Source organism: Phodopus roborovskii, unplaced genomic scaffold, assembly GCF_943737965.1.
Source record: "Phodopus roborovskii unplaced genomic scaffold, PHOROB, whole genome shotgun sequence".
In the NCBI taxonomy this organism is placed as follows: Eukaryota; Metazoa; Chordata; class Mammalia; order Rodentia; family Cricetidae; genus Phodopus; species Phodopus roborovskii.
In genome coordinates this window covers 25,198,986-25,212,579 of record NW_026126407.1, presented here as the reverse complement: position 1 = coordinate 25,212,579, position 13,594 = coordinate 25,198,986, and the positions used below count along the sequence as shown (strand labels likewise).

Here is a 13,594-nt window from a genome sequence, read left to right as displayed (position 1 = left end):
GAGACACTGTGATCGAGGTAACTCATAAAAGAAAGCATGTCATTGAGGGCCTGCTTATAGTTTCAGAGGCTTAGTCCCTTGTCGTCTTGGCAGGGAGCATTCGGAGGCACTGGAGCAGTAGCTGAGGGTGCCACATCCTGATCTGCAGGCAGATGGGGGGGGCAGGACAGGACAGGATGGGGAGGGGTGGTGGCACTGGGCCTAATAGGAGCTTTTAAAATCTCAAAGCCCACCTCCAGCGACACACCTCCTCCAACAAGGCCACACCTCCTACTCCTTCCTAAACTGTCCACCAATTGAGAACCAAATATTCTAATATGTCAGTTTATGGGAGCCATTCTCATTCAAACTACCATGGGGATGTTTATAAAAGTAGCCAAAATATAGGTGAGAAGGCTCAGTGGGTAAAAGGGGTTGGCCACCACCTTGACAACTCAATTTCAATCCCCAGGGCACACACGGTGAAGAGACCTGACTCCCCCTCATAAGTTGTTCTCTGACCTCCACATATACCTCATGGTACAGAACACCCTGGTGACTGACTTACCTCATGCTGCTTTTTTTTTTTTATATTTGTTTTATGTGTATGGATGCTTTGCCTGTATGTGTGTATATGTAGATGCTTGCATGCTTGGTACCTGTGGAGGTCAGAAGAGAGCACCAGAGCCCCTGGAACTGGAGGTGAGAATAGTTGTGAGCTGCATGTGGATGCTGCGAACTAAACCTGGTCCTCTACAAGAGCAGCAAGTGCTCTTAGCTGCTGAGCCATCTCTCAAGCCTCTTTCTTTTTTTCCTATTATGATCCCAGCACTTGGGAGGCAGAGACCGGTGGAGTTATGTGAGTTCAAGGCTTGGTCTATAAAGAGTTCTAGCACAGCCAGAGCAGTTGAGATAGAGAAACACTGCCTCCAACGCCCTCCCCAAAAGCATTATATTTATCATCATTATAATCAATATTATTATAATAAAGAGTTGTTATTATAATGGTAAATGCAATACTTTTAATAAATGTAACTATTGGTCTGTGTGTGTGTGTGTGTGTGTGTGTGTGTGTGTGTGTGTGTGTGTGAGTGTAGATCATGGAACAACTTGAGGGATGGGTCAGTTATCTCCTTCTGTCATGTGGGTTCAAGGATTGAACTTAGGTCATCAAGCTTGGTGACAAGTTCTATTACCAGAGCCATCTCATTGGCCCGTTTTTTGCCTTTTTTTCTTTTCCTTTTTGATTGGAACTTGCTCTGTAGACCAGGCTGGCCTCGAACTCAGAAATCCTCCTGCCTCTGCCTCCGGAGCATTGGGATTAAGGCGTGCACCACCAACATCGGGCACACCATCACATTTGACTCCCAAGTCTTCTAAATTTTCAACAGAAGCTGGGAATCTTTCATGTAAAATGTAAAATAATGGTCTCCATCTCTGTCACATGCACACCCCCCATCTCTTCCTTCATTTGTACTATGCAAGCTGAACAAAATATTTGGAGGAAGTATCATTGCATCTGGTCCAGGTGGACAGATGATGGATCAGGGCATGGAAAAATACCATGGAAGCAGAAGGAATGACTAAGTCTGTCTGGGAGCGTGAAGGTTGGGCAGCTGCCTCAGCATGTGATGGCAGCACTGGGCTCTGCAGTTTGAGCATGGGCTCTTCTTATATGGGAAATAGCATTTCTCAGTGAATCACTGTGAGGCGTTTTCAGGGGTCTCAATGGCTTGGGGTGGCCAGAGTGCTGGGTGAACGAGGTGTGTGGGGAAGACACGTGGTCTTAGTGATCTGGGTGAGCTGTTTTGACTTTATCTTGTAGACAAGGGCAAGATGTGTCAGATGGGTGTTATGCAAGGTCACTGGGGAGGAGGGGATGGAAAGTACTGACCCTGAGTAATGGAGCAGTTACTTGAATGGTTCTAGGGGGAGTTGGTTAGGCCCTAGAAAGACTGCCTCCCCCAGGTCCACTCAGACCCTGTCCTGGCTGTTCAGCTCCCAGAATACAGGGTGCCAGAGTACTTCTCTTGGCTCTCAGCCCCAGAGGCGTAGCCAGCCAGGATATTGTGGTTACTGGGGCCTCTGGTTACAACACAGTTATTTTTAAAAAAACATTGCACTATCTTTTTAATCAGGGCCTGGACAGGATCTAAGGATAGTAGCAGGGACCAGCCCCCTGGGGGCAATTCTTAATGAAGTAACTGCACAGGGAGGGAGGCTTGGCATCCCTGGGTAGCTGGAGGACCCCAAGTTCGGGTACAACTTGAAAACAAGGCAGGGTTACAAGAAGAAGCCCCAACCCTGCCTCTTTAAGGCACTTTGTATGTGTGTCCCCAGCTGTGGAAACCAGAGGACAACCTTGGCTTTCATTGCTCAAACACTTTCCTTCTTGCTTTTTGAGAATGGGTCACCTACTGGTCTATAACTGGCAAAGGAGGCTGGGCTGACTAGGATCCACCTGTCTTCACCACCTTATTGCTAGGATTATATTATAACCCACCACACCCAGCTTTTTAAAACGTAAGTGCTAGAGATGGAATTGTGGTCCTCATTGTTGTATGGAAAATTTAACTGCCTGAGCTATTTGCATCCACTTTTTTTGTTTGTTTGTTTGTTTGTTTAGATGGCCTAGAATGTACTACATTGGACCAGGCTTTCTCTGCCTCCTAAAAGGGCTGGGATAAGTTATGTACTACCACCAAGCACCTTTGAATCAGGGACATTTGATGGCAATGAAGCATCTTAAGCTGTCTGGAAGATCTAGGAGCAGAGGGTAGAGGGGTCAGAAATGTGCCCCCCATCCCCTTCCCCAAACCCACTACCTGAGCCTGTCCAACTTGTTATTGATTAAGGGGTGTAGTTTAACAGAGAGTGAGTACTCACTGAGATGTGCAAGCAGAGGGAACACAGGTCAGCATTGTTCATAAAACTATGCAAGGGGCTGCTTAGAGAGGGGCCCCCAGGAATTAGAGAGGGGCCCCCAGGGAATGGATAATCAGAGCCGTTTCATTGGGATTGGACAGGCTTTTGTGTTTGGTCTCTTTTCAGAGGTACGTATTCCTCTTTAAATGAGTCGGAACTGGTTTGCAGAGAACTTCATTCTTAGGGCTAGAGAGATGGTTTAGTGTAGAAAGCATTTGCCATGCAAGCATGAGGACTGGAGTTTAGATTCTCCAGCACTCACTTTGCTGTTTATTGCCTTTGCAAACACCATGTTCAAAAGCAGCCTGGGGAGGAAAGGGTTTGTTCGGTTACACTTACAGGTAACAGTCATAAAGGGAAGTCAGGGAGGAGCCTGGAGGCAGGAACTGAAGCAGACACCTTGGAGGAAGCTACTTACAAGACCACTCACATTGAGTTGGTTGCCCCCACATTAATCAGTAACCCAGAAAATGTCCCCATCCTTGCCTACTAAGCAATCTGATGGAGGCATTTTCTCAACTGAGGTTCCCTCTTCTCAGATGACTCTAGTTTGAGGAAAAAAAAAAAAACAACCAGCACAGGTGTAAATGCCTGGTGAGCGCAGAAGCTGTCTGTAATTTTGGCACTTAGAGGTCGGGGACAAGGGATCCCCAGAGCAAGCAGGCTAGCCAGACTAGCTGAAGCAGTGTGCTCTGGGTTCCATTGACCAACACTGCTTCAATATAAGGGGGAGAGTGATCAAGACTTGACAGGATCTACCTTGACAGGCTGGACTCTTTATCTACTCAGTCACTTTTAATACTCAGCACCAATGAGGTTGGTGATGTGGGTTACTATTTCCACTGCTCTGAAGCAGCAGCTTAGGCCCTGGGGCTCTAGCTCAGTTGGCAGGGTGCTTGCCTAGCATGTGTGAGGCTCTCCTATGTTTGATCCCCCGCAGAAACTGTCTAATAAAGAGAGAGAGAGAGAGAGAGAAAGAGAGAGAGAAGAGAGGGGGGGGAAAGAAGGGGAGGGGCCAGCTTGGGTTTCAAGAGGGTAAGTCACTTAGAGTCATCCAGGGGATTTGAACCTGGAGCTGTAGTATTCCATGAGTTGAGCTCGAAACCACCAGAATAAGAAGGGACAGCATGGTCCTCTGAATTATCTTTTGTGGGACCCCGGGGGCAAGAAGAATGCAAGTATCAGTAGAGAAGCAAGCCAGGTTGCAGAGAATCACAGCACTAAGGACAGCCAGCAAGGGCTGCTATTTCTAGCCTCCCAGAAAGGATTATAAGCGGGGGTTGGGGGGGGGGTGGGCAGGGCAGAGCAATGGGGGCAGGGCAGAGCAATGGTAAGAGAAGCTGGAGACCCCTTCAGCCTGCAGCCTCCAGCTCACCCTGTCACTAGCTTGCCTGCCTGCCCGATGTCTAAATAAGGTTGAGGCTCACTGTAGCAGCTAAAAATAAACTCTACTCCCAGTCCTGCCTGGCGACCTCCCCAGCCCACAGGGCTCCCAGTGGCAGTGTTAATTCCAAATAACCAATTAAAAGAAACTTTATTGTAGAGTCCCCCACCCAGTAGGGATTTGAGAGAGCAGCCCTGGGGCTAGCTTTTTCAGGTCCCTTTCACGAGGAAGAGCCACAAAGTTATTTAATAGAAAACAGCTGTAAGCATTTTTTTTTTTTAAACAGGGGTGAGATACTTGGCTGTTAGAGAAATACAAAGAAAAAGCAAGAATAAAAGCAAAAATATGCATCATGTATGGGAGGAGTCATACATCATGGGGTAAGTGGTCACTGGTATAGATCAAGGTATCTTGAAACAGTTTGTAAGGCAAAGCATACGTAGTCATACATCAGGGGGTCGAGACAAGGTTTCTTAGTGTATCCTTGGCTGTCCTGGAACTTGCTCTGTAGACCAAGCTAGCCTTGAACTCACCTGCCTGTGCCTTCTAAGGGCAGGGATTAAAGGCATGCACCATAACCACCCGGTTTAAAAACATGTTTTGCATGGTACAATAGTTTTAGGAAACAGAAATTTGTTTGTTTGTTTTTCAAGACTGGGTTTCACTGTGTAGTCCTGGCTGTCCTAGAACTAGCTCTGTAGACCAAACCAGGCTGGCCTGGAACTCACAGAGATCCACCTGCCTCTGCCTCCCAAGTGCTGGGATTAAAGGCTTGCACCACCACTGCCCAGCTCAGAAACTTAGTCTTAACTAGAAATAGAAACCTATTCCAGTGTCATGGGGACCATATTGTGGCTCCTTAACAACAATGCGGCTCCTGCTCTAGTTCGTAGTAGGACTGGCTTTCTGAAGACTATCTTTGTAGGAATTGTAGAGCCACATCTCCTTGGGGACTGGTGAGGACCAGGACCCAAAGTCAGGAGTTGAGGGTCTCTTCCCAAACCTGAGTAAGCATCTCTTTCTTTTTCCTCCCTGAGATTTTTAGGGTCCGTCTATTTTACGGATGTTTTTAGTTCATAAAATCTTTCATAAAAAATTGCAATTGGCTGCCCACCCTTACGTGCAGAGAGTGTATGTTAAGAGACCGGATTTCCTTCTTACTCTTGAAAAATCCCGTAGGTCCCTGTGCATCTGCAGAGAAAGCACGAGTTGGGCCTTTCCTGCCCCCTGCTGGAAAGTGGGATGCACTGCAGGTGGCTGTGACAGGCCATGAATCTCTGCAGTGGGGCACTGTCTGTTGTGCAATCTCAGAGTTGGATGCCCTGGTATTGCCCTGCCTGGCAAATGCGTGAGGAATGAATGAATAAGATGAGTTGTCTAGTGCTCTGGAAACTGTAGAGGCCTCTCAAAGGGTTTTATGAGTATGGGTTGATAAATTGATATGGTCTGTCTTGGAACCCAACTCTCAAGGCTTAAAAAGGAACTTCTTAATGCTCAGCCCAGCTTTTTGTAAAAACAGTCTGGAAAGACTTCACAGTAGGTAAGAATGAGAGATGAAAGATGGGGAAAGTGGTTAATGCACCCCCACCCTCACACATGCACACACACTCACATCCATGCTCACTCCTATGCCTCTCTCTCTCTCTCTCTCACACACACACACACACACACACACACACACACACACACCAGTTCCTGACCCGGTTAGAACCCAGAAGAAAGGCAGAGTGGAAGGAAGAAATGCTTGGACACCCACCTCTTCTTGGGCAACTTGGCAGAGGTAGATAGTTGACCCGATTTAACAATCCTGAACTGGACCACTTCAGAGGCACCTTGGAATCCATTTCCTCCCCAGGCAGAGAACCGGGAGGAACCGGGGCCTTGTCCTTCCTGCCCTGTTGTAGTAAGCAGAGGGGGAAGGGAGAGTTGCTAGTGGCTTCCTTTAGGATGAAAAAGTAATGTAACCCAAGAATGGGAAAGGCAGTCTAACCATGACACCTGCACTACAGGGGCAGGATACGGTTCTGCCCACCATAGAAGTCACAGCCTACACTCCCATATCAAAAGGTGATGATAGCCATGCAGTTCTGTGGGTAGAGGACCAGCATGGATACCTGGGGGCCTGGGTTCAATCCCAAGCTGTGCCTAATATGAGCTGCAGGAAGCACACAAGTCTGTCACTCTCAGCCACCCCAGAGATGGAGGCTGGGGTGCATGGGAGCTGACCCAGAGCACCCCAACCCCATCGGACTACATTAGACCATATTCTAAAATAACAAAAGGAGACGTTAGACCCCCATATTGAAAGACAAGAGAAAAGCATAGGCTGAGCTGTGGCTCAGAGGGCAGAGTCCCCCATTACCATGACTGAAACCCTGGATTCGGTCCCCAGAACAGCATAAATGAGGCATTGTTTTTGTTTGTTTTGTTTTGTTTGCTTGTTTAAAAAAAAACAGAAAAACATAACAATTTAATCAAAGTCTCCCATGAATCCAGAACCTTCAGACTGAATGAAGACTTACAGTTTAGTGGGGTGTGGTGGTATAGGCCTGTGATTCCAGTTACTCCAGAGGGTGAAGCAGGAAGACAGCAAATTCAAGGCCCGCCAGGGCTGGAGAGTGAGGTCAAGGCCAGCCTGGACAACATACTGAGACCAGACGAGGCGCTCAGTCAGAATCTCCTTCCTCTCAGAAGCAGTGACTCCTCACACCGGCCCTAGCAACCAGTAAGCTTGAAATCTCCTTTTCCTGTCTCCTTTGCTTTGGCTGAAGGACAGCTCTATCATTGTCTTTAATCTCACCTCAGGGTTGCCTTAGATTCCTGGATGAGGGCAGTCATCAATGACAGTAAGACTGTACCCTGAAGTAGAAATGGTCAGTTTGTAAGAGTCAGGCTGAGCCTGGTGGATGACTATTATTATTATTGTTACTTTGTTTTTGTTTTTGTCTTTTGAGATAGGGTTTCCCTGCTTAGCCATGGCTGTCCTGGAACTAGCTCTGTAGACCAGGTTGGCTTTGAACTCACAGAGATCCTCCTGCCTCTGCCTCTCAAGTGCTGGGATTAAAGGCAAGCACCGCCACTTCTTGGCTCAAGGATGACAACACCTTGCTCAGAGTGCTGCCCACCCCAGCTCTTCCTCTACTTACACCTAAAACTCATTTAACTAAGCCCTGAATGGACTTGGGGCCACTGGACCCCCCCCCCATCTTTTCCTCTTTTTAGTGTGACCACACTGAACAAATCTACAGCAAAGCAAGGAACCCTCAAGAGCTGAGAGTGGACGGTGACCCAATGGACAGCACCAGAAGACCACTGTCACTAACATTTTTGAAACAGGCACTCTGAGGGATGCTTTTCTGTTTGGGTGATTGACAGGACCTTTTGGATTAACCCTCAAGTGAGGGGACAATGGTACGACTTTTCATTTGTTTTTTTTTTATTTTGGGGGGTTTCAAGATAGGGTTTCCCTGTGTAATAGCCCTGGCTGTCCTGGAACTCTCTCTATAGGCTGGCTTTGAACTTGCAGAGATCCACCTGCCTCTGCCTCCCCAGTGTTTTTGTTTTTTTAAAGACAGGGTTTATCTTTGTAAAATTCTGGCTGACCTGGAACGCTCTCTGTAGACCAGGATAGCCTTGAACTCACCACTCACGGAGATTCACCTGTCTCTCCCTCCTGAGTGCTGGGATTAAAGGAGAGCACCACCACCACCACCAGGCTGTCTTGATGTATTTTTATGAGCTCATGGGTGCTCTGCACACACTTTAATTTCTATAGAATAGTGTATCGTAAGGATAGAAAGCTGCTGGAATCATCTAGGGGAATTAGAAAAGGTGCCAATAAATGGTTTCCACCCCAGAGTCCAGCTTGGGCAAGAGAATTGTCTGGGGCTCCTCAGGTGATGGTAGATTATAACCCAAAGTGAGTATTACGTGTCAGGGAAGGCTCTAGTGAGATGGGATTCTGAATCAAAGCATGTCCCAAGGCAGAGGCACCTCCCACCATGGCTGCAGAGACCAAGGGGCACTGTTCCCTGCCCTGTCTGGCCTGCCCAACAAGTCTCAACCCTGTTCCCAGGGGCATTGTCAGACCTTCAGTTACTCTTAGGGTTCAGAGATATCCTTTGAGATGAAGAGCGGCTTGTTCTCCTATCTGCTTTGTGGTAGCCCCCAGGTGTGGCTGAGCTTCCAGACCAGAACCAGGCCCTGTTGCTGAGTGACCCTGGGCAAGCCTATCATGTTTTAGAGCCTCCATTTCTTTTTCCTCTAAAACTAGTACACACACACACACACACACACACACACACACACACACACACACACACGAAACCCAGGGCCTGCTCATGCCATGCAAGCCCTCTACCACTGAGATACACTCCAACCCCCTTCCAGTGTTATAAACACACACACATACACAGGAACTCCGAAAACAAAATAACCAAAACATGTTTAGGTGGCAGAGCATAGTGACTCATGGTCTGTAATCCAGTGAGTGGTTGGGGGACTGAGACAGGAGGATTGCTTCTTGTTCTAGGTCAGTTGGGCTATGGATTGAGTTCTAGGCTAGCTTGAACTAAATAGTGAGACCATACCTTTAATGAACTAAATAGTGAGTGTAGCATGTCTTTAATCCCAGCACTTGGGAGGCAGAAGCAGGTGGATCTCTGTGAGTTCAAGGACAGCTTGGTCTACATGGTGAGTTCCAGGACACCCAGAGCTATAAGGTGAGACCCTGTCTCAAGAATATAAAAACAAAAACAAAACAAACAAAAAAGGTAGGCAACGTGGGTTAGAAGTGTTTACTGCCAATCTCACAACATGAGTTTGGTTCTCAAGACCCACCTGGTGGAGAGAACTCTCAAAAGTTGTTTGCAGACTCCCACATGTGGCACAAAAGAGCCCTGACCCTCTGCCTTTAAATAAAGGAGAGGTAGGAGACGAGGTAGGAAAATGAGACATCCTTTGGATTCTCATAGTTTTAAGAAGATAAATATAATCAACACTTTTCAAAAAGAAAATAAAATCCTAAAACAACACCAAAACATAGGTCAGGTGATGGTGGCCCAATGCCTTTAATCCCAGCACTCAGGAAGCAGAGGCAGGTGGATCTCTGTGAGTTCAAAGCCAACCTGGTCTACAGAGCTAGTTCCAGGACAGGCAGGGCTACACAGAGAAACCCTATCTCAAAAAAACCAAAATATCAAAAACAAACAAACAACATGAGACAGGAGAGATGGCTCAGTGGTTAAGGGTACTGGCTACTCTTGCCAAGGACCTGGGTTTGGTTTTCAGCACCCATATGGTGGCTTCATAGTCATCTGTAACTCCAGATGCAAGGGACCCAGGGCCTCTTCTTAACAGGTACCTTGAGCACATACAGATACATAGGTGAACACTCATATACATAAAAGAAAAAGGGCAAGTAACACTTCATTTCCCTGATTTTAATTAAAGTCAGACCACCCCCCCCTCCACACACACCACAGACAGAACAATTATGACTTGGATAAGACCCATTGTCTAAGTCCTGGAACTCACTATATAGCCCAGGTGGCTTCACATTCCTGGCAATCTACCTCAGCCTCTGAATTGCTAGGATTATAAAAGTACATCAACACATGACATAGAGATAAGAGCTGTTACCTAATCTTAAAAGATTAAGTAAGAATGCTGAGTGAAAATAAAAGAAGCTGGGCATGGTGGTGCATGCTTTTGATACCAACACTTGAAAAGACAGAGGTAGGTGGGTCTTCGTGAGTTCAAGACCAACCTGGTCTATGCAGCAAGTTCAATGCTAGACAGAGTTTCATAGTGAGAACCTTTTTCAGAAAACCAAAACACCAGACCAAAGCAAAAAACAAAACAAAACAAAGAAACAAACAAAAACCAAAATGGAGTACAATTTTGGGAAAATGGAGGCAGGAGGTTCAAGACTGCTGGGGTTATCATAGGCATGCTGTACATCCCACTGATTGAGAATAAGACTACTTTGAAGCAAGCTTTAATTAAATACTGGTCAGGTGGGTGGGCTCTGGCCAGGTCCATACCCAGGTTCCCAGGAAATGGCCCCAACCCATTTTTTTGCAAGATCTTAAGAAGGAAAACCCATATTTCATTGCATTTCCTATTGGATCCAATCAATCCAAACCACTGTGTCCCATCTCTCCTTCCATTATGGTAGTGGTCTTGCTTTCCAGTCACTGCATCTGTGGGGTTCTAGAATTTCCTTCAAGGTCATTCATGGGGAAGGTAACAGCTACACAAATCTGAAGGATTGTGTCTGCTCACCTCTCAACCTTCTATGGTAGCTGTGAGAAGCAACCTTCCAACTTCCCAAGGCCACAGACCTCTTAGATGTTGGAGGGTGTTCAGATGAGATGATGGAGGTTTAGGAATCAGGAGAAAGTGGGTGATGCCTTGGGGTGTAAGGACTTGGCAACTATTGTGGGATATTTGTTTAAACTGTGTAAAGATGTATCACCGTTTTACCTTGCCTGACTAAGGCACCTGATTGATTTAATAAAGAGCTGAATGACCAATAGCTAGGCAGGAGAGAATAGGTGGGATTTCCAGGGAGAGAGAGGAACTCAGGGAAGAAGAGAAGTGATACACCAGGAAGACACAGAGGGAGTCGGGCACACAGAATGAGGGAAAGGTAAAAAGCCACATGGCAGAACATAGATTAATAGAAACAGGCTAATTGAAGTTATCATGGGAAGAGCCTAAGCTAAGGCAAGTTTTCATAATTAATAATAAGTCTGTGTCATTGGGGAACTAGTGATCCAAAGAAAGCCCTTTACAGGCAACTGTATGGACGAATAAATGATACCCAAAGGGAGTCTGCCTATTTTGTGTGATGTTCCAGCATGTCCAGGGTTGGTAACTCATTCCTACCCATTCAGCAAATGCAAGGCCACATTGGCAATCCCAACAAGCAGTGGATTCAGCCACAGTATATATATAACATTGGGCAAGGAGTATTTCCTTTCTCATCCCATACTTGCATTTATGTGTCATTAAGGAGATTTTATTATGAGAAAAACGTCAGGTAAAGTATAAAGCCTAGTTAATAATGATGAATCAATGTCATGTTCTTTTTTTGTATTTGTCATGTTCTTAAGCATATAAAATGTATTGCAATATGAACAAAAGGAAAACTGGAAGAGTTCAGGCCTATTTTTGCAGCTTTAAAAAATAAATTAAAAATTAATACCAAAGTGAAATTTACTTATGTGTTTTTTTGCTTGTTTGTTTTTTGAGACTGAGTTTGTAGTGAGATATTCACTCCAGCCTGCACCTGTTGCACGGACCACACCCATTGGGGGTGGGGACAGGTGTGGACATGACCTGGGAGAACTAGGTCTGGGGTCGGTGACCCCAGAGGCTCTCTCATACTTCCTGGTCAGAGACAGATAGCATCCTGAGGCATCTTTGGGACAGGAACCTGCTGGCAGTCATCTTTCTCTGTTGTGATTTCTCCCTGAATAAAACATCTATCAGCCTGTTTTCCCCGATCCTTGTTTCTTCCACGATAGGAGTTTCTCCATGTAGACTTTGCTGTTTTGGAGCTTGCTCCGTAGACCAGGCTGGCCTCGAACTCACATAGATCTGCTTGCCTGCCTCTGCCTCCTGAGTGCTGGGATTAAAGGTGTGTGCTACCACTGCCCATATACAACAACAATTTATTATTTCAGGCCAGTGAGAATGGCTTATCAGGTTAAGGTGTTTGCTTGCCAAGCCTTCCAATCTGAATTTGTTATCTGGGACTCACAGGGCAGAAGGAAAGAACAAACTCCCTCACAGATTGTCCTTTGACCCCCACACAAGCACACAAAATAAACAAAAATGTAACTTAAAAGACATTTTATGACAGTTTTGTCAGGCACTGGCTATTCATTAGGAACTTTCTTATGGTTATTTGAAGGAATATTTCTGAGGCAAGATTAAAGTGAGAAACAGGACCCCCTCACTTTATAGTGAAAATGAAACCATTATGCAGAAAGGGACATAGAGACAAGGCAAAAATGGCTGGGTGCTGAGTGGTTTTCAAGTCCCAACTATAAAAATTCCTCCCCTCTCCTCTATTTGGGATTCAGGTACCATCCTTGCATTCTTTTAGAGTAGCTCCCTCCCCAAATTGTGCAATTTATTGGTTTAGGACAGTTTTATCTAATAAGCATCTTAGGGCTTGAGGTTGCTCCTTTTTCCTTCTTGGAGAAAGGGTTTCCCTTCCCTGTGTAGACCAGGCTGGCTTCAAACTCAGAAAGATTCACCTGCCTCTGTTTCCTGAGTGCTGGGATTAAAGGCATGTGCCGGCAGGGCAGCCAGCTCCTTTTTCTTGGCTTCAGAGGACTGCCTATAGCTTTCTTTCCAAGGCTCACAGTTTTCAGACAAACAGATGATAGAGAGGTGCCTCAACCTTGTGCTTATCTGTGACCCTGAGATTCTAAGGGTACCTCAGACTGAAGACAAATCACACTGATTTCTTTCCTTTTGGTTTTTCCGAAACAAGGTTTCTCTGTGGCTTTGGAGGTTGAGCTAGACCAGGCTAATCTCGAACTCACAGAGATCCATCCACCTGCCTCTGCCTCCCTAGTGCTGGGACTAAAGGCATGTGCCACCACCGCCCAGCTAAGAAAGATAAGGAAAATGGGGGAGATAAGGAAAAAAGGAGTCCCTTCTCCTGGAATCTGGTTGGAGCAGAAAAGCAAGAATCCCAGCACGATCAACTATTGTTTAAGGCGGTCACCCCTAGCTGTAACTCTACAATCAATCTTAACTAGAAAATCCATTTACCAAAAGCACATGCACTCCGCCTCCTGTGCAAGTTCAGTGGCTTCTGGTTTTAGCTGACCAGCTTGGAACCCTGCCCAAGACACCTCTGGAGCCAACCTGTAACCTTAGTTATCAAAGAAACAGGTCTGGGGTTCCCAGAAATGCGTGGAGAAATGGAATTCCAAAAAGCTTCCAAAATCTTGCAAATAGAATGAAGACTCTTGAAATGAGAGTCTTTGAGAAGACCACAAACAACTCTCCAGTGTGTCTTGACTTTGTTCTGGGTGAAAAGTTTCTACACACGGATAAGTCTATCCGCCGATGCAGTAATCCAAATCAGACCAAATTTTAAAAAGCCCACGTTTAATGGATCATCATTTGGCGGGCTTTCTGAGAAGCAGCAGGGTCTGGAGACAGGGGAGGGGGCCTTGGTTGGAACGTGGTTCTACCATTAACATTGGGGGCCATTTTTGTCTCATAAGCCTCAGGCTTAAACTTATATTCAAATATTTTTAATAAAACCACCAACTCGGC

At 46.1% G+C, this 13,594-nt stretch overlaps 1 protein-coding gene across 1 annotated transcript in view; it reads right to left on the bottom strand.

Annotated features, from left to right (window-relative positions):
* Anxa6 (annexin A6) overlaps positions 1 to 13,594 on the bottom strand; it is a 203,183-nt gene that overhangs the window by 91,591 nt on the left and 97,998 nt on the right. The window lies entirely within an intron of this gene.